This window comes from Wyeomyia smithii, chromosome 1, assembly GCF_029784165.1.
Source record: "Wyeomyia smithii strain HCP4-BCI-WySm-NY-G18 chromosome 1, ASM2978416v1, whole genome shotgun sequence".
NCBI classification, from domain to species: domain Eukaryota; kingdom Metazoa; phylum Arthropoda; class Insecta; order Diptera; family Culicidae; genus Wyeomyia; species Wyeomyia smithii.
Window position 1 is genome coordinate 120633092 of NC_073694.1, and position 19087 is coordinate 120652178.

Genomic DNA, 19087 nt, shown 5'->3' on the forward strand with positions numbered 1-19087 from the left:
CGACGTCGCTACGGTTGGATTGCACATGGAAGGTAATCCTCGATCCTCACGGTAGCGACCATCTGCCTATTCTTATTTCAATTAATAACGGGTCAACTCGCATGCGACCAATTGACATTCCGTATGACCTCACACGGAATGTCGATTGGAAGTTATACGAGGAAATGATTTCAAAAGCGGTCGAGTCGATTCAACATCACCCACCACTTGAAGAATACAACCTCCTCGCGGGCTTAATCCTCGACGCCGCGTTGCAAGCCCAAACGAAGAAATATCCCGGCGTAACGATCAAAGAGCGGCCTCCAACTCCGTGGTAGGACAAAGAGTGCTCCGATGTCTTCACGCAAAGATCCGACGCGTTTTTGGCCTTCCAGAAGGGAGGTATACCCGACGACTATATACGGTATTCGGAGCTTAATACCAAGCTTAAAAGCCTGGCTAAAGCAAAGAAACGCGGATATTGGCGTCGGTTCGTGAACGAGACGTCGAGTGAGACATCGATGAGCACTCTTTGGAACACAGCCCGAAGAATGCGGAATCGCGTAACGGTCAACGAAAGCGAGGAGTCTTCAAGTCGGTGGATATTTGATTTTGCCAGGAAAGTATGTCCGGACTCTGTTCCTGAGCAAAACATTGTTCGCGATGCGTCTCCGGGCCACGACGCGATAGAATCACCTTTTACGATGGCAGAATTTTCAGTTGCCCTTCTGTCCTGTAACAATAACGCGCCTGGGTTAGATAGAATCAAATTCAACTTGTTGAAGAATCTACCCGGCAATGCCAAGAGGCGCTTGTTGAACTTGTTCAATAAGTTCCTGGAGCAAAACATTGTACCGCAGGATTGGAGGCAAGTGAAGGTGATCGCCATCCAAAAACCAGGGAAACCAGCTTCTGATCACAACTCTTATAGGCCGATTGCAATGCTATCCTGTATCCGGAAATTGATGGAAAAAATGATACTCCGTCGTTTAGACCATTGGGTCGAATCAAATGGCCTACTATCGGATACTCAATTTGGCTTCCGCCGTGCCAAAGGGACGAATGATTGTCTTGCGCTGCTTTCAACAGATATTCAGCTGGCGTATGCTCGCAAAGAACAAATGGCGTCTGCGTTCTTGGACATTAAGGGGGCTTTTGATTCCGTTTCTATTGACATTCTTTCGGGCAAACTTCACCGACAAGGATTTTTTACAATTTTAAACAATTTTTTGCACAATTTGTTGTCCGAAAAGCACATGCATTTTACGCACGGCGATTTGGCAACTTTTCGCATTAGCTACATGGGTCTTCTCCAGGGCTCATGTTTAAGCCCCCTTCTTTACAACTTTTATGTAAATGACATCGACGAATGTCTGGCAAATTCATGCACGATAAGACAACTTGCAGACGACAGTGTAATCTCAGTTACAGGAGCCAAAGCTTCCGATTTGCAAGGACCATTGCAAGATACCTTGGACAATTTGTCTGCTTGGGCTTTACAGCTAGGTATCGAATTCTCTCCGGAGAAGACTGAGATAGTAGTTTTTTCTAGGAAGCATGAACCTGCTCAGCTTCAAACACAATTAATGGGTAAAACGATTTCTCAGGTTTTGGTACACAAATATCTTGGTATCTGGTTCGACTCTAAAGGCACCTGGGGTTGTCACGTGAGGTATCTGATGAAAAAATGTCAAGAAAGAGTGAATTTCCTTCGTACAATAACCGGACAATGGTGGGGTGCCCACCCAGGAGACCTTATAAGGCTTTACCAAACAACGATACTGTCTGTTATTGAGTACGGGTGTTTCTGCTTCCGCTCCGCAGCAAACACACATTTGATCAAACTGGAGCGAATACAATATCGTTGTTTGCGTATCGCCTTGGGTTGCATGCAATCGACCCATACGATGAGTTTGGAGATCTTAGCTGGAGTACTACCATTGAAAAACCGCTGCTGGAGCCTGTCTTCTCGTATTCTAATCAAATGTGAGGTCTTGAACCGTCCCGTGAATGAAAATTTTGTAAGGTTAATCGAACTTTATTCTCAAACCCGTTTTATGACATTGTATTTCAATCACATGTCCCAAAATATTAACCCTTCTTCGAATATTCCAAATCGTGTCGACTTATCAAATACTTCTGATTCTACTGTGTTTTTCGATACATCCATGATAGAAGAAACTCGTGGAATCCCGGATCATTTACGCGTGCAGCAGATCCCTAAAATTTTTTCCAATAAATATCGAAACATCAACTGCGACAATACACTGACGGATCACTTCTTGATGGGTCCACTGGCTTCGGTATCTTCAATAACAATTTAACCGTCTCCCATAAGCTCGATAATGCTGCTTCTGTTTACGTCGCAGAATTAGCTGCAATTCAGTACACCCTAGGGATTATCGAAAAAATGCCCACGGACCATTATTTCATCTTTACGGACAGTCTCAGTTCCATTGAGGCTCTCCGATCGATGAAAGATGTTAAGCACTCTCCGTATTTCCTGGGGAAAATACGGGAACATCTGAGTGCTTTATCCGAAAAATCTACTCAGATTACCTTAGCGTGGGTCCCTTCTCACTGCTCGATACCGGGTAATGAGAAAGCGGACTCTTTGGCTAAGGTAGGCGCAACAAACGGTGATATTTATGAAAGACCAATTGCCTTTAATGAATTTTTTGCATTTGTACGTCAGAATACGATCATCAGTTGGCAAAATTCTTGGACCAAGGGGAAACTGGGAAGGTGGTTACATTCCATAATCCCCAAGGTATCGACGAACCCGTGGTTCAAGGGGTTGGATGTAAGTCGGGATTTCATTTGCGTGATGTCCCGGCTTATGTCCAATCACTATAGATTTGACGCGCATCTCCGTCGTGTTGGGCTCGGGGAGAGTGGTATCTGTGCCTGTGGTGAAGGTTATCACGACATAGAGCACGTTGTTTGGTCATGCCCTGTACACCGTGACGCCTGGTCTAGATTAATAGCTTCCCTGCAGGCCGAAGGTAGGCAGCCGGCTGTTCCTGTTCGTGATGTCTTGGCGAGCCGTGACCTATCCTACATGTCCCTTATATACGTTTTCCTGAAATTCATCCACGCCCCAGTTTAGTCCTATCCCCTTCCGCCTACATCCAACCAAACGACAAGAACACGTTAAGACCCCGGATCCGGAAACAGCAATCAAACCCGCACGATACTCTCAAGGCCCGATGGAAACAACCCAATATGCCAGTCCGTAATATCTTGGCCCAGCAGCGGAACAAATTTAATATGCTGCTTACCTATGGCAATGAAAACCATCAAACAGCAAACCTGTGCTTTTAATGCAAAATATTCTAGCTTTAAGTTAGATTTAGTTTCAGCTCGTAGTCGGCAGCGAGGATAAAAAATTTGCTTTTAGTTATTAAGATACTTCAGAAAGTAAGCTACCAGATATAATTGGCGCCGTTAAACATTGAATTGTATTTGTGCCGTGTCAAATAAACTATAGATGAAGAAAAAAAAAAAAAAAAAACGGTATTTCGGGAGGTGTTCGTGGTTTTATAGCAAAAATAGATTTATTGAAATATGAACAACGGTCGATTAAATTTTTGCGGTTTACCAGATCGTTTGGCATGGAAACGATCCAAGCTACTGCCAATTAATCAGTTGTTCATTTTTTTGTGAAGGGAGGTTTGTTAGTAGCTTAAGTATTTATGAGAAATATTAGTAAATAATATGTATGTCTGTACAATCATAAATGGTGACTTCTAAACACTGTAAGAAATTTTTAATTTAAATTATTAGGATTTATTTGGTTTCGAAATTAGGACTTATCATTCGCAGGAATTTAAACCTACTAGTAAAATAAAGTAAATAAACTTACAACTAACGTAATCCCTAACTTATTGACTATGAAGAGAGCTTATCGTAGCAATTGTGGATTGCAACGATTTTTGTCGAAAATTGGCAAAAAATTTAATTTTACATAGCTTCTAATGTTTCAACACCAGTAAGTCTGGTGTACCGAGTGTACCAAACCAACGAGGACGTTTTAAAATAGTTTGTTCAAGTTCTTATTAAATAATACATTGCTACTACATTGCATTCTAGTTCAAAGAGAATGAACCTTGCAGTGTTTCGAAGCAAATCAAAAATTCTTTCGAAAGGCCTTTCTCTCTCATGAACATAACAGCTTATCATCAGGTTTGACATGTCAATCCTTGAATGATTCATTCTTATGCAATCTGTAGTTTACAGCAATAAACCTTGTATTGTTCTCTAGAAAAAGGGAACACAAATTTGAATTTTTTTTATTACTGTCTCTTGCCGGGTGTCATATTAATTAGGTTCAATATTAATATGAATCGATTTTTTTTCCCTAAATCTATGAGAATTTAGTTTACAAAATATTAACCGACACGATTGTAGGCTTTGAAAGGCATACGGTTTTTGCAGGATTCATGTATCTGTATTTGCTGCTGTAATTTTATTATCAGCATTATGTAACAATTAATGGACATGAAAAAAATAATTCATATTATAACCTCAAAATGGAAATTCGGGCGTGGCATTTTTTATACCTATCTTCAAATAAAAAAAAATACATATGAATAAATTTTCAGGATACATAAAATCTCATCCTTCCATTTGTTTCCTCTTTAACAAACGCGGAATCCTCTAAAATTAATGCTACCCATTGCCACCCAACTTTCAAAATCCCAAAAAAAACTCATCCCAAAAATTCTATACTTTAGAAAGCGAATGAAATATATAGAGTTTAATATAATGTACGTATGAGTACATAGTCAAAAGTAGCGAAGAATAAAAAATCTATCCAAAAGGAATGGAGGGTGAGGTCCTGCTCGTTTTTATACACGAGCGCAGTTTTTCAACTTTTTCATGACGGAAGTTATGTCGAGAGTAGTGTGATGAAGTGTTGCGCGCCGCGTGTGGAATGAGTTTAGTTGGTTAAAAACAACACAGCACACATCTTTTGGGCGTAGAAATTATTTGAAGAGCGTTTACAATCCCATCCCCCACTCAATTTTCCGAATGGGTAGCAAACTCGTCCTACTGTGGCATACATACTATACGGGAGTGCACAGCCAACATAATTACCAGCGTCGACACACATAAAAATAAGTACTTTTTTGTACTATTGGTAAAGCATATTTTCCGAAATCGAGTCACAAATTGGGTTAGTATTCAGGAGACAGAGTATGACTCATTCTATCCTTTTACGATGTTCGTTTAGAGCTAGACAAATAAAAATCAAAATCATTATCATTTTGATGTATGTTTCGTTCGATAATACATGTTTTATTGATGTTACCTGTTACACTAACTCTTGGTGTCACCCGTGTTACTATATGTTGATACGCGATCTCAATGCTCATTTCCTATTACCTACCTTGATATCCATTTTTTCGAAATTTTATATTATTCTAAGTCTAAGTCTGTATACAATAAACAGAAGGTTGAGTACGGAATGTAGCACCAAGGCTTTGCTTTTTATAATATTCTAATTCTCTTTTTTGCAAATTCCTTACACAACAATGTTCCTTTTATACTTTTCTGTTACAAGCGTCACGCGGTAACAATGAAGATCGATTGTATAGTGTCCAAAATCGTAGCACTTTATTCGTTGCAAAGTTTAAGGCGCTTTAATTTCCTACGATACAAATTTTCTTTAGATGTAGGGTGTGTAGTTATAATAATTTGTACTTACGTTTAGTTTTTACCTCAATCTTATTCTATTAACTCGCTATCTGCGCTTGCCACTATTTTAGCCTGGATTAGTTTTAATGAATTAATTAGGTTTAAGTTTCAAGTAATATATAATTAGGCCTTTTACCTCACGTTTCAAATCACTAGCAATTTTTACCCCCACCCAGTATAAATTTATTTAGGTTAAACTAGTTTTAATTCCAAAGTTTAGCTAAGTGTACTTTTTCAACTTTATCTCATCTAACTTTATTGCCAAATCACACCGCTGACGGATCTGACCTCCGCTGTCTAATTCGTCGCTCTCACCACAGTATATTCCACCGGGAGATATACTGCCGTTCTTCTCACACTTAGGGCGCGCTAGTTACGACACCGAGGGGTGCACATTTGACACTTTTCTATTCCTGTATTCCTTTTTTCGGCGCCTTTTCACTTAACCTGTTTTTCCATGCCTTTCCTTGTTTTGATTTTTCCTTCGCGCTTATTTTTTTCAATGCTTTTCTTTTCTTTTAATTTCAATTTGCTTTTCCTAGTGCTCTCACATTTTTCTTCTATCATCCTAATTTAAAGTTTTGGTTTCTCCTTCTTCTATATTTATAGATGCGAATGTCTGACTGTCTGTCAGTTATCGTTAGACTCAAAAACTACTGAACCGATTACCGTGAAAATATGTTCGAAGGGGTTTCGAGTACGGTGAGTAACACTAAAATATTAGTTTCGCTCTATCCCATAAGCGTAAGCCAGGGGGAGTCAATTTGTACTCTGTAAATATGAAAACGTCTTCTACGATAATTGTGCAACTCAAAATACTGACGTTTTAAAGCATGAGTCATATTTTTGTGGCATCACTGGGTCCTTTGGGAGTTTTCTGTATCTCATTAGCGTAGCAAGGATTAGGAGGGGGATGACGATGTCACCCTTCAATGATTTTCAAATCGTCGAGCCGGTCATCATAAAATTCGGTATTTGGAAGCTATGGTGGGTGACGTATTCCGACGACTTTGAATTTCAATAGCGTGGCGGGGGAGGACCAATTTGTCATTTGTAAACTCTTTTTTTTTTCATCTATATTTTTTTTTGTTAGGAAATTAGAATTAAGTTGTCCATTGATGTGAACTTTTGTAATAAAATTTAATTTGACACGGCACAAAATGTAAACTCTTTAATACCTAACTTCATTGCCGTGGCAATTTGGATACGTGGATTTTTTACCTCTGTAGTTTTCTGTAGGGGGATTAGGGGCATTATGGTCACCGCGAAGTGGTCACCTTCAGGTGGAGAGAAAAAAAGCACACTTTGTCACATAAGTTTATCTTATCAGTTTATCTGGTCCCATAGTCAGCGTTTGTCTACAATGATGGTGTAAACATATAATTGAAAATCTTTAATACCGAATTGGTTTTGAAAAGCCTTGAGGCAACAAATGGTGAGTTGACAACCTGGAAGGAGCGTCAAACATAGCTTCGGCCCTCACAAATTCCTATCTCACACCTCCGCGAGTCATATGATTACACTAGACTGCCGGTTGGAACATGGATACAACTGGTTGGTGTTGCCTGAGCAATGTTGTCATACGACAATAGCTAAGTGAGAAGGTGCGACGCGATCATTGGCGCGTAAACCATATTCCGGCGGTAGAGGAAATGCTTCGCCAACCTGAGCGTCTGTTCACCAAGATGGTGCGGCTCAAAACAGCGTCTGATCTCCATGTTAGGAGTGGCTGATCAACGTCCTGGTGGCAGCGTGGGACTCTAGACAGAGCTGACACGATGGTCCTCCGGCGAGACAGGGGGTTGGGGAAGGCCCAACAAGCCGCCCCGGAAAACAACATGTTACAAACAACGTAAGAGATAATACGGATCGGTACAATCGGCATAGACCTAGGCAACGAAATAAGGACTACGATTCGAAACTTGGGACATGGAACTGCAAATCGCTCTGCTTTCCAGGATAATCTATGACGAGCTACATCCACGCAACTTCGAAGTCGTAGCGCTGCAGGAACTTTGTTGGACAGGACAGAAGGTATGGAGAAGCGGGCACCGGGCGGCTACTTTCTACCAGAGCTGTGGCACAACCAGCGAGCTGGGAACCGGCTTCATAGTACTGGGTAAGATGCGCCAACGCGTGATGGGGTGGCAGCCGATCAACGCAAGGATGTGCTAGTTGAGGATAAAGGGCCGGTTCTTCAACTACAGCATCATCAACGTGCACTGCCCACATGAAGGAAGACCCGACGATGAGAAGGAAGCATTCTACGCGCAGCTGGAGCAGGTCTACGATAGCTGCCCGCGACGGGACGTGAAAATCGTTATTGGGGAAATGAATGCTAAGGTAGGCCGGGAGGCAATGTACAGACCGGTAATCGGACCAGATAGCCTGCATGCCGTGTCTAATGATAACGGCCATCGGTGCGTAAACTTTGCGGCCTCCCGTTGTATGGTAGTCCGAAGTACCTTCTTCCCCCGCAAAGATATCCACAAATCCACCTGGAGATCACCCGACCAACAGACAGAGAACCAAATCGACCACGTTCTAATCGACGGCAGGTTCTTCTCCGACATCATCAACGTTCGCACCTACCGCAGTGCGAATATAGATTCGGACCACTACCTAGTAGCTGTGTGCATGCGCTCAAAACTATCGACGGTGTATAACACCCGCCGAAGTCGAACGCCGCGACCAAATATTGAGCAACTGCGGGACGCCAAGGCTGCACAGGAATACGCGCAGCAGCTGGAGGCAGTGCTACCCACGGAAGAGCAGCTTGGCGCAACTACCCTTGAAGATGGCTGGAGGAGCATCCGATCCGCCATAGGTAGCACTGCTGTAGCGCTACTAGGTACAAGGGTCCCGAATCAAAGAAATGACTGGTTTGACGGCAAATGCAAACGGTTAGTCGAGGAGAAGAATGCAGCACGGGCGAGAATGCTGCAACACCACACGAGAGCGAACGTGGAACGATACCGACAGGCGCGGAACAGCCAAAACTCAGTCCTCCGAAGGAAGAAGCGCCAGCAAGAGGACCGAGATCGCGTAGCGATGGAAGAGCTGTACCAAGCTAACGACAATCGGAAGTTCTACGAGAAGCTGAACAGCTCCCGTAAAGGCTTCGTGCCGCAAGCCGATATGTGCAGGAGCTCGGACGGCAACCTCCTTACTGACGAGTGTGAGGTGATCGAAAGGCGGAGGCAGCACTTCGACGAGCATCTAAACGGCGATGCAATAGAGCGCGAGGACGGTATGGCAACTGATCTTGGTGCACGAGCAGAAGACATCAGAATTCCAGCCCCCGATCTTCTGGAGGTGGAGGAGGAGATTGGTCGGCTGAAAAACAACAAAGCTGCTGGAGTGGACCAACTTCCCAGCGAGCTATTGAAATACGGTGGAGAAACACTGGCTAGAGCCGTGCATTGGGTCATTGTCAAGGTTTGGGAGGAAGAACGAGTACCGGAGGAGTGGATGGAGGGTACTGTGTGTCCCATCTACAAAAAGGGCGACAAACTGGAGTGCTGCAATTATCGGGCAATCACTCTGTTGAACGCCGCCTACAAGGTACTCTCCCAAATACTTTGCCGTCGACTATCGCCATTTGCGAAGCAGTTCGTGGGGCATTACCAGGCGGGATTTATGGGTGCCCGCGCCACCACGGATCAGGTATTCGCGGTTCGGCAGGTTATGCAGAAATGCCGCGAATACAACGTGCCCACACATCATTTGTTCATCGATTTCAAATCGGCGTACGACACAATCGATCGGGACAAGCTATGGCAAACTATGCACGACTACGGTTTTCCGGACAAACTGACGCGGTTGGTCAAAGCGACGATGGATCGAGTGATGTGTGTAGTTCGAATTTCGGGGGCACTCTCGAGCCCCTTCGAAACCCGAAGAGGGCTGAGGCAAGGTGATGATCTCTCGTGCCTACTGTTCAACATTGCCCTGGAAGGTGTCATTAGAAGAGCGGGGATTAACACGAGTGGCACGATTTTCCAAAAGTCGGTTCAACTGTTTGGTTTCGCCGACGATATCGACATTGTGGCTCGGACCTTAGTGAAAATGGCGGATACGTACATCGGATTAAAGGCTGAAGCCAAAAAGATTGGACTGGTCATCAATGCATCGAAGACGAAGTACATGAAAGGAAGGGGTTCACGTGAAGACTGTAACAGTATCAGTAACCTCCCACCTCGAGTTCAAATTGGTGGTGATGAAATCGAGGTGGTCGATGAGTTCGTGTACCTGGGCTCACTGGTAACTGCCGACAACGATACCAGCAGAGAAATTCAACGGCGCATTATGGCAGGAAATCGTGCATACTTTGGTCTCCGGAGGACGCTTCGATCGAGTAGAATTCGCCGCCGCACCAAGTTAACCATCTACAAGACGCTGATCAGACCGGTAGTCCTCTACGGGCATGAGACATGGACTATGCTTGTGGAGGACCAACGCGCCCTTGCGGTGTTCGAGCGGAAGGTGCTGCGTACCATTTTCGGTGGACTGCAGATGGAAAACGGAGTGTGGAGAAGGCGAATGAACCACGAACTGCAGGAGCTGCTTGGGGAGCCATCTATCGTCCACACCGCTAAGATAGGCAGGCTGCGGTGGGCTGGGCATGTTGTAAGGATGTCAGACGACAGCCCGGTGAAGATGGTTCTTGAAACCAATCCGTCAGGGACGAGACGGAGAGGTGCACAGCGAGCAAGGTGGATCGATCAGGTGGAAGACGACCTGTGGACCCTACGCAGACTGCAGAGCTGGCGAACTGCAGCCATGGACCGAGTGGAATGGAGACGACTCTTACGTACAGCAAAGGCCACACCACGGCTTGGGACTGTTTGGTAAGGTAAGTTATAAAAGGCCTTACAGGAAGTATTGACCATTATAGGGCCTGGCGGAACATCCACGAAACAAGCCGCCAAGTACCACTCCACGGCGTCCCGCGGCAAACGTTGATATGTTTGTTTTTCTTATATACACCTTCAAAGCATGTTTTAAAAGGATGCTCATTATATCCCGTGGGTACTCATTATGCCCCAGTGTGGACTCATTGTGCCCCACATACCGATTGATTGCTAGTTTTTGATGCATGAATCTAGCTTCTGTCGTTTTCAATGCTTATATCAGCAACCAAGTTAAGGTGCTCATAATGCCCCTGATCACCCTACTCCACACTTCATATTACTGGCAGTACCACTATTGAAGTAAATGATACGCTTTTCATTTATATGCGAGCTTGTCTGTGAAAGTTTACCCTATCGTTTCAAGCTTACTGCTCTAATATACCGAGCCTCTTCCTATCTATATCGCCAAATTACAATTCCCTGGAGTGAGAGTACTGAGATCCGTTTTATTATAAGAAGGACCTATTTTGTCAAGAGGAAGAAGTTTTATCGAAACCTCGTTACTCCTACCAACAACGCGTCACAATCACAATTCCCTGAAGAGACACTTGATGCTTCACCTCTGGTCAGTTTTATTATAAGTAGGACTTATATTTGTCAAGAGGAAGGAGTCTTATCGAAACCTCATTCCTCCAGCCAAGACTGCGCCATAATTACAATTTCCTGAAGGGAACTACTATACGTTGCTCAAACCAGTTTTATTATAAGAGGGACTTATTTGTTAGGATAAAAGTCAGCAGGGGTATAATAGAATTCAAATTGAAGGAAGGGTATGTAGTGGAGAGCCTGAGTATAAACCCATGTTAAAGTTCTTTGACAACCAAATGGCCTGATTCTTCTAAGATTCGAACCCACAACCACCCGCTCATCAAAGCGGACTCTGTAATTATGTTAGATTACTCGCAAAAAAATTCTACGACCTTGCGTGCGGCCTTCCGGCAGTTTACCGGAACCTTCGCCATGGTAGACGAAAATATGCGTGTTGGCATGATTTTGCTTTTCTCCTAGAAAAGTATAGCAATCATTGGCAAAACCGAAGATATGAAAGTGCTCCAAAGAGCCGAATGACATATATCACTCGACTCAGATCGACAAGCTGAGCATTTTCTGTATGTGTGTGTATGTGCAACTTTTCAATCTCACTCGATTTTCTCAGAGATGGCTGGACCGATTTTCATTAAGTTATTCTCAAATGAAAGGACTAGTTGCCCCATGAGACCCTATTGAATTTTGAAGTAATCGGATTTTTAGTTAGTATGTTGTTCATCAAAATGTGAAAATCACGAAAGTTCATTATCTCAGAAACTACACAACCAATTTGAACAAAATTGGTTTTAAAACAATAGGCTACCTAAAAACCCTTAACTTTTGAATTTTATGAACATTGGACATGAGATTCAAAATTTATTGAAAGTAACGTGTTCTGGAGATTATTTAATCTTACTCATGTTTCTCTGAGATGGCTGTACCGATATTCTTAAAATCAGTGTCATATGGATGGTCTAGTTGCCCCATGAGACCCCATTGATATTTTTTGCAATCGGACTTTTACTTTGCCTGTTATGTTTGAAAATGTGAAATCTAGCTATGAAAAGAATCATATTTTGAAGAATACTTAAACTTACTATCCGATGAACGGGTTATTTAAGGTTTAACTGATGAATTATAATGATTGAACACGTGGTTCCAAAGCTTGGCTGGCATATAGGTTCCCATTTTATTTGATTATAATCGGACGTTATGTATTAAATTGTAAAAACAACAAAAGTCTGTTATCTCAAAGATTACACGAGTTATTTGAACATATCTAGTGTCATACGAACGAGTTATCTCTCAAATCTCATCGTTAGTGTTTTCGTTTCAATAAATTTAAGTTTTATTATATCATCAGCGTGATCAGGGGGGAGGTTAGCAATAGCGAATTCGTTATTTGTGATCTCCTAAATCAAACACGATTACCGTATCATTTTGTATACGTGGGTTCTCAAATGCGAGGTATACAGTCATACCAGTATTATGGGCCAGCTAAGCATAATTGAGTTTTTAAATTAACGATAAAAAATCAAAAAACTAAGATTAAACCTTCGCTTTTTTACTAACTTGTGCTAAATACATTGAAGTTTGATTTGAAAAGATTTGAAAATATATCTTCGTTCTTACACAACTTATTTAATCAAAAATTCACAAAATGTTATGCTCTTCCGATTCCCACTATTATGAGCCAATTTTGACTTTCCCAGTATTATGGGCCAATGCTCCTAGTATTAAGAGCCAGACGAATGTTTTTGATGTAGGACTACGTCTAACCGCACTATATCGAGATACATTCCGGGAAAACTAAAACCAAGATGTAACGTCGGAATGAAAGATTTCAAACGGTTATACTGATGTAACCACTTGATGGATCGCAATAATCAATATGTCGTTGGATTGATAAAATGATGGACAGTTTTGTGATTCTTTAATTTTCATTATCACTTCATTGTTAAACAGTGAAAATTGAATAAAAGTTTCAAGGTCGAATTTTCTCCAACACTGTACCAATCATATGCGAGCACGCCTGGCACAGACTTCTTGAATACACACCAACTGTCTGCTGTGATACCTTGTATAGCAGTGGCAAAAAAAATTGACAGAATCTCCCCGTCCCAATAGATCAACTAATGTTAGCTTCCATGAGCCTAGACTATTTTGATGTCTTGAAGGTGCTTCACCTTCACCAAGTTCGCAACCAGCTCCACTATCAGACAGTATTACGTTCTGCTGTTAAGAAATATGTTAATGTTAATAAAACTGATGTCTCGAAGGAGAATATGATGGCACAGGCAACCGTACTGCACCGACCAAAATTTTCGATGCTTGCAAGTATCTAACTTTTTTATTTTTGTAGATAGAAAACCTTGTTCTACAATTGTATAGCTCCAATATTTTTAAGTAACTTTGTAAAAAAGGTTTTTCTCTAAAACATTTCTATAGAGCTATAGACCCAAATTTCCCCCTAAATTTGGTTTCTGGACCATTGTGAATGTTAAAGAGAATATTTTTTCTTCTAAGATAGAGTGCTGCAAAGAAATAATCAAAATACAGACCCCGTTCGATTTTGGCAACACGCCCGAATTTTTTCCGTTGCCAAAATCAAACCATGCCAATAATGAACGGTTCTTTGTTCATGACTTTTTTGACTTTTTAAATGGTCAAAGACGACCTTAACAGTAGAAATGGCCACTAATGAACTAGTTTTAGTTCCAAGTCGTTTGAGGTGTCGCTTGATGAATTTGGGCTGACGTTCTGGATACTTGATATTACCCCCCGAACCAAAATACCTTCTTTTTGGAAGATGTTGAGCTTAAATTGTTTAAAATAAATCAAGCAAACTTCAAAAGTAAAACGGGCTCAAATCAAACATAGCTTCAAAATAAAAATATAAAATTGTTGTAGTCCTACGTCAACTATGCGGTGACCCTCCTACCATTTTGTTTTGCAGACAGTAAGAGTAATTTCAAAATTCGCTAAACCTCTGAGACGTGTAGACGTGTTTTATCGAGTGCCCTATCAGAGAGCAAGGCGTTTTTAGTTTTTGCTACTGACCGAGCGTCACCCGGCCGCGTCGCGCAGGAATTTGTCCGCGATGAGGCGCGAAAATACATTCAGAATTAACTATTCAAATCTACCGCTGAAGCCGTCGTTTGAAAAGATATACGAATTTTGCCGTACAGTACTTGGTCTGAAGAGAGAAGATGTGCTTAGACTACAGTGCCACAGAGGTGAGTCATGCGCCTTTGTGAAGGTCGCTGGCCTGGCCCTGGCCCAAAAAGTGGTCGAAGAGCACGACGATAAACATGAAGTGGAGTGTAGTGGTAAAAACTACAAACTCCGCATAACTATGGAAGATGGAAGTGTAGAAGTGCGGGTGTGACCGAAGAAAAAATCGTAGATTTTCTGAAGCGATATGGCGAAGTGATCTCGATCCGTGAGCTGACTTTTGGAGAAGGGCATGAGTATGTAGGCATCCCGCTCGGTATCTGATCTGTCCGTATGGTGGTATCGCGGAATATAGAATCGTGGGCTACCATCGACGGAGCGCAGGCTTGCTTTACCTACAAAGGGCAACTGCAATCGTGTCGTCACTGTCACGAGCAGACACACACGGGCATCTCGTGTGTCCAAAACAAAAAGCTATTGGTCCAGAAGAGCTACGCTAACGTCGCTAGAGAAATGGGTCCACAACAACAGCAGAATATGAGAAAACCTACCACGATGAAGCCAGTAGCGATGAAACCGTTCAAAACAAAACCAGTTACTCAGAAGTCAGCACAACCACTACAACAACTCCCACCACCAGTAACCTCAGGAAACTATCCTGAACTGACACAACCCTCGAGCCAAATTGTGCCGTCAGGATCCGGAACGCATACCACCAGCCAGCCGGCTACGGTAGTACCATCCTCTCAACAGATACAACCCACGGTAAAACCATCAACATCGACCAGACTGCTCACCACTCCAATGCAGAGTATCGTTCTCAACTCTCTGGACCTGTTCAAAAAACCATATACGCGTAGCACCAGCAAATCGACAAATGGCAATGAGACAGATGAATCTTCCACGTCCACGAGCAGCAAGAAAAGCCGTGGGAGACAAGTAATTACAAAAAAGGCCCGCCACGATGACAAAGACGATAGAATGGAGGAGTGTTAATTTCTTTATGGCTTTTACATCCTACAACGTCGCTTCCATCAACATTAACACCATTACGAGTCCAACGAAGATAAACGCTCTGCGAACTTTCGTAAATAGCCAAGACCTGGACATTGTATGTCTGCAAGAAGTGGAAAATGAGCAGCCATCATTGCCGGGGTTTGTAGTTGTCGCAAATGTAGATCACGCAAGAATAGGTACGGCAATCGCGCTTAAACCACACATTACGCACTCACACGTCGAAAAAAGTTTGGACGGTAGACTGATTGCCTTACGAGTGCAAGATGTCACTATCGTCAACGTATATGCCTCTTCTGGAACTGCGTTGCGAGCAGCTCGGGAGGAGTTTTTCAACAGCAGACTGGCCTACTACCTTCGAAATCGCACTGAGCACGTAATTCTGATGGGCGGCTTTAACTGCGTACTTCGCCCCTGCGACTCATCCAGTCAAAACACAAGTCCGTCGCTCAGGACAGCCGTACAACAACTACAGCTCCACGACGTGTGGGAAATACTCTGCCCAAGAGATACCGGCTTCACGTTTATAAACATAAATGCACGATCCCGCCTCGATCGTATTTACGTAAGTACTGGGCTGCGCGATCATCTCCGAACAGCACATGCTCACGTCTGCTCTTTCTCCGACCACAAAGCACTCATACTCCGACTATGTCTTCCCCACCTCGGCCGAGAACACGGCCGTGGTTTCTGGTCCCTTCGCCCTCATTTGCTGACCGATGAAAATGTGGCGAACTTCCAATATCGGTGGCAATATTGGACCCGCCAGCGCCGAAACTACGCATCTTGGATGGAGTGGTGGCTGTCGTATGCTAAGCCCAAAACCAAATCTTTCTTCAAATGGAAGTCGCGAGCAGTTTTTGATGATTTCCGTAACGAACACCAGCGGCTCTACTTCGAATTACGGCTAGCATACGATGGCTACTACCAGAATCCAGCGATGCTACAAACTATAAATCAGCTTAAAGGTGAGATGCTGGCGCTGCAGCGTAACTTCTCGCATATGTTTATGCGCATCAACGAAACGTACCTGGCTGGAGAATCTATCTCTGTATATCAACTGGGAGAACGGAGTAGGAAACGAACCATCATATCCTCTCTGCAAACCGAACAGAACGAAACCATCGACTAGCCCCAGGCCATCGAGGCGCATATGGTCGACTATTTCTCGCATTTATACTCCGAGGAAGAAAGAGCAGAAGAAGCTGACGACGACACGTTCGTCTGCGAAAACGTAATACCACCCAACGACGTGATCAACGAAGCCTGTACGAGTGAGATAACTACGCTAGAGATTCTCGCCGCAATACGAGCGAGCGCGTCACGAAAATCGCCCGGCTCCGACGGTCTCCCAAAAGAGTTCTACCACCGCATGTTCGACGTTATCCACCGGGAACTCAATCTTGTGATGAATGACGCTCTTTTTGGCAATTTCCCCACAACTTTCGTAGACGGTATCATCGTCCTAGTAAAGAAGAAGGGTGGCGATGGCACAGCCCGCTCGTATCGCCCCATCTCGCTTTTGAACACGGACTACAAGCTGTTTTCTCGCATCCTCAAAACCCGACTGGAGGATGTGATGCGTTACCACCATATACTGAGCGACGGACAGAAATGTTCAAACTCAGAGCGGAATATCTTCCAGGCAACTCTCGCTTTGAAAGATAGGATAGCCAGTCTCCGGCATCATCGTCGCGCCGGGAAACTTGTAAGCTTCGACTTGGACCATGCTTTTGATCGAGTCCGGCACTCCTTTCTCTTTAAAACCATGCGATCACTCGGCGTCAACGAACGCCTCGTCACACTGCTCTCCCAGATCGCTCAGCGCTCCAGCTCTCGACTGCTTGTTAACGGACATCTCTCACGGTCGATTGACATCCAACGTTCGGTTCGGCAAGGGGACCCGTTGTCTATGCACCTCTTCGTGCTATATCTTCATCCACTGGTGTGCCGACTCGAACAAGCATGCGGGAATGATCTACTGGTAGCTTATGCAGACGACATCAGCGTGATCGTTACCTCGCCTGAACAAATCGAAGCAATGAATGAGCTGTTTGTTTGGTTTGAGCTAGTTGCTGGCGCCAAAATTAAACGTGCGCAAAACTGTTGCAATCGACGTGGGTTACTATGAAGAAAACCAAATAAATGTTCAGTGGCTGCAAACATCTAGCACGGTTAAAATATTGGGTGTTATTTTCGCCAACTCGATCCGGCTGATGACATCATTGAATTGGAACGCTGTGGTTGGAAAATTTTCACAATTGTTATGGTTGCAGTCGTCGCGCTGCCTATCTTTGCATCAAAAGGTAACTGTGCTTAACACTTTCGGTACTTCCAGAATCTGGTATCTATCTTCTATCCTGCCACCATTTGCCGTACACACAGCCAAGATTACATCGAGGATGGGCGCCTTTCTGTGGAGCGGTCTTGTAGCCAGAGTTCCAATAATGCAGTTGGCGCGCAACCGCGAGCATGGCGGCTTAAAGCTTCAATTGCCGGCACTTAAATGCAAATCACTAGCCGTTAATCGGCATTTACAAGAAATCGATTCCATTCCTCATTATAGATCCTTGCTTCTCCAAGACAATCCCCGCCCAACAATCTCGATAGATAATCCTGACACTAAAGCCATCCTCACCACTATATCCCAAATTCCCCTCCAAATCCAACAAAACCCCTCCGTCGATCTAATCCACCAGTACTTCATCCGGCAAACCGAACTGCCAAAGGTGGAACAGAGCAATCCGACTACCGACTGGCCACGGACATGGCGAAATATTGCATGCAAACAGCTCACATCGGTAGACAAAAGCTATTTGTACCTGGCGGTAAATGGCAAAATACCACACAACAAACTGCTCTTCGTGATGCAGAGAGCTGAGACTGCCGAATGCGTACATTGTGAGGATCATGCGGAGGAATCGATAAACCATAAATTCTGTTCCTGTGATCGAGTTTGTCCTGCCTGGGAATTATTGCAGCGAGAAATCACCAACATTTTGAGAGGATGGGGACGACTCTCTTTCGACGACTTAATCATACCGACCATGGAAAGGATTTATCAAAGAAAAAAAGTAAAAATTATGAAAATGTTTGTAAATTATTTATATTATATTAACGCTCATAGTAACGATAGAATAATAAATTTACAAGGTTTAGAGTTCCATCTTAAGTTATAAATAATGAAAATTGTTATACGCTATTGACAAATAAAACCAAATATTTACATAGTTAATAAAAAAAAAAAAGTTATTCCAACAGTGAGGTTAACATCGAGAGGCAGGTTAGACTATCAGAAAGACATTGAATCAATTTTCGATAACACATTATTGTAATATTTTGCTCAGCCTTTTTTCGAGGTTTGTTTTTCTCATGTTTTGAATACTCATATGTTTTGACGATATCTCCCAGACAGTCTCGAGGTACGGCGCTGGCTTATAAAGCCAGTCGTCGTGAGCTCGAGTCTCGGCTCGGGAAAGACTGTAAGTGTCAGTAGGATCGTAGCGCGCTATCCTCGCAATTGTCCTGTACACTAAAACAGTTGGCTGCGAAGTCTGTGTATAAATAAATCAGATCGAGTGCCGAATCGTAGCACCAAGGCTTTGCCTTGCTTTTCTATGTTTTGACAATAGGGATCTTATAACTCCGTTGGAAAGAGCACAGCAATCTAAGCTGGAAGGCAGGAGTTCGATTCCCGAAACAGTCACCTGTCACCTGATATTCGGTCGGCCCGGGGCATTTGCCCCCTCTTGGCCCCCCTCGAATCCGGGTCTGGTCCA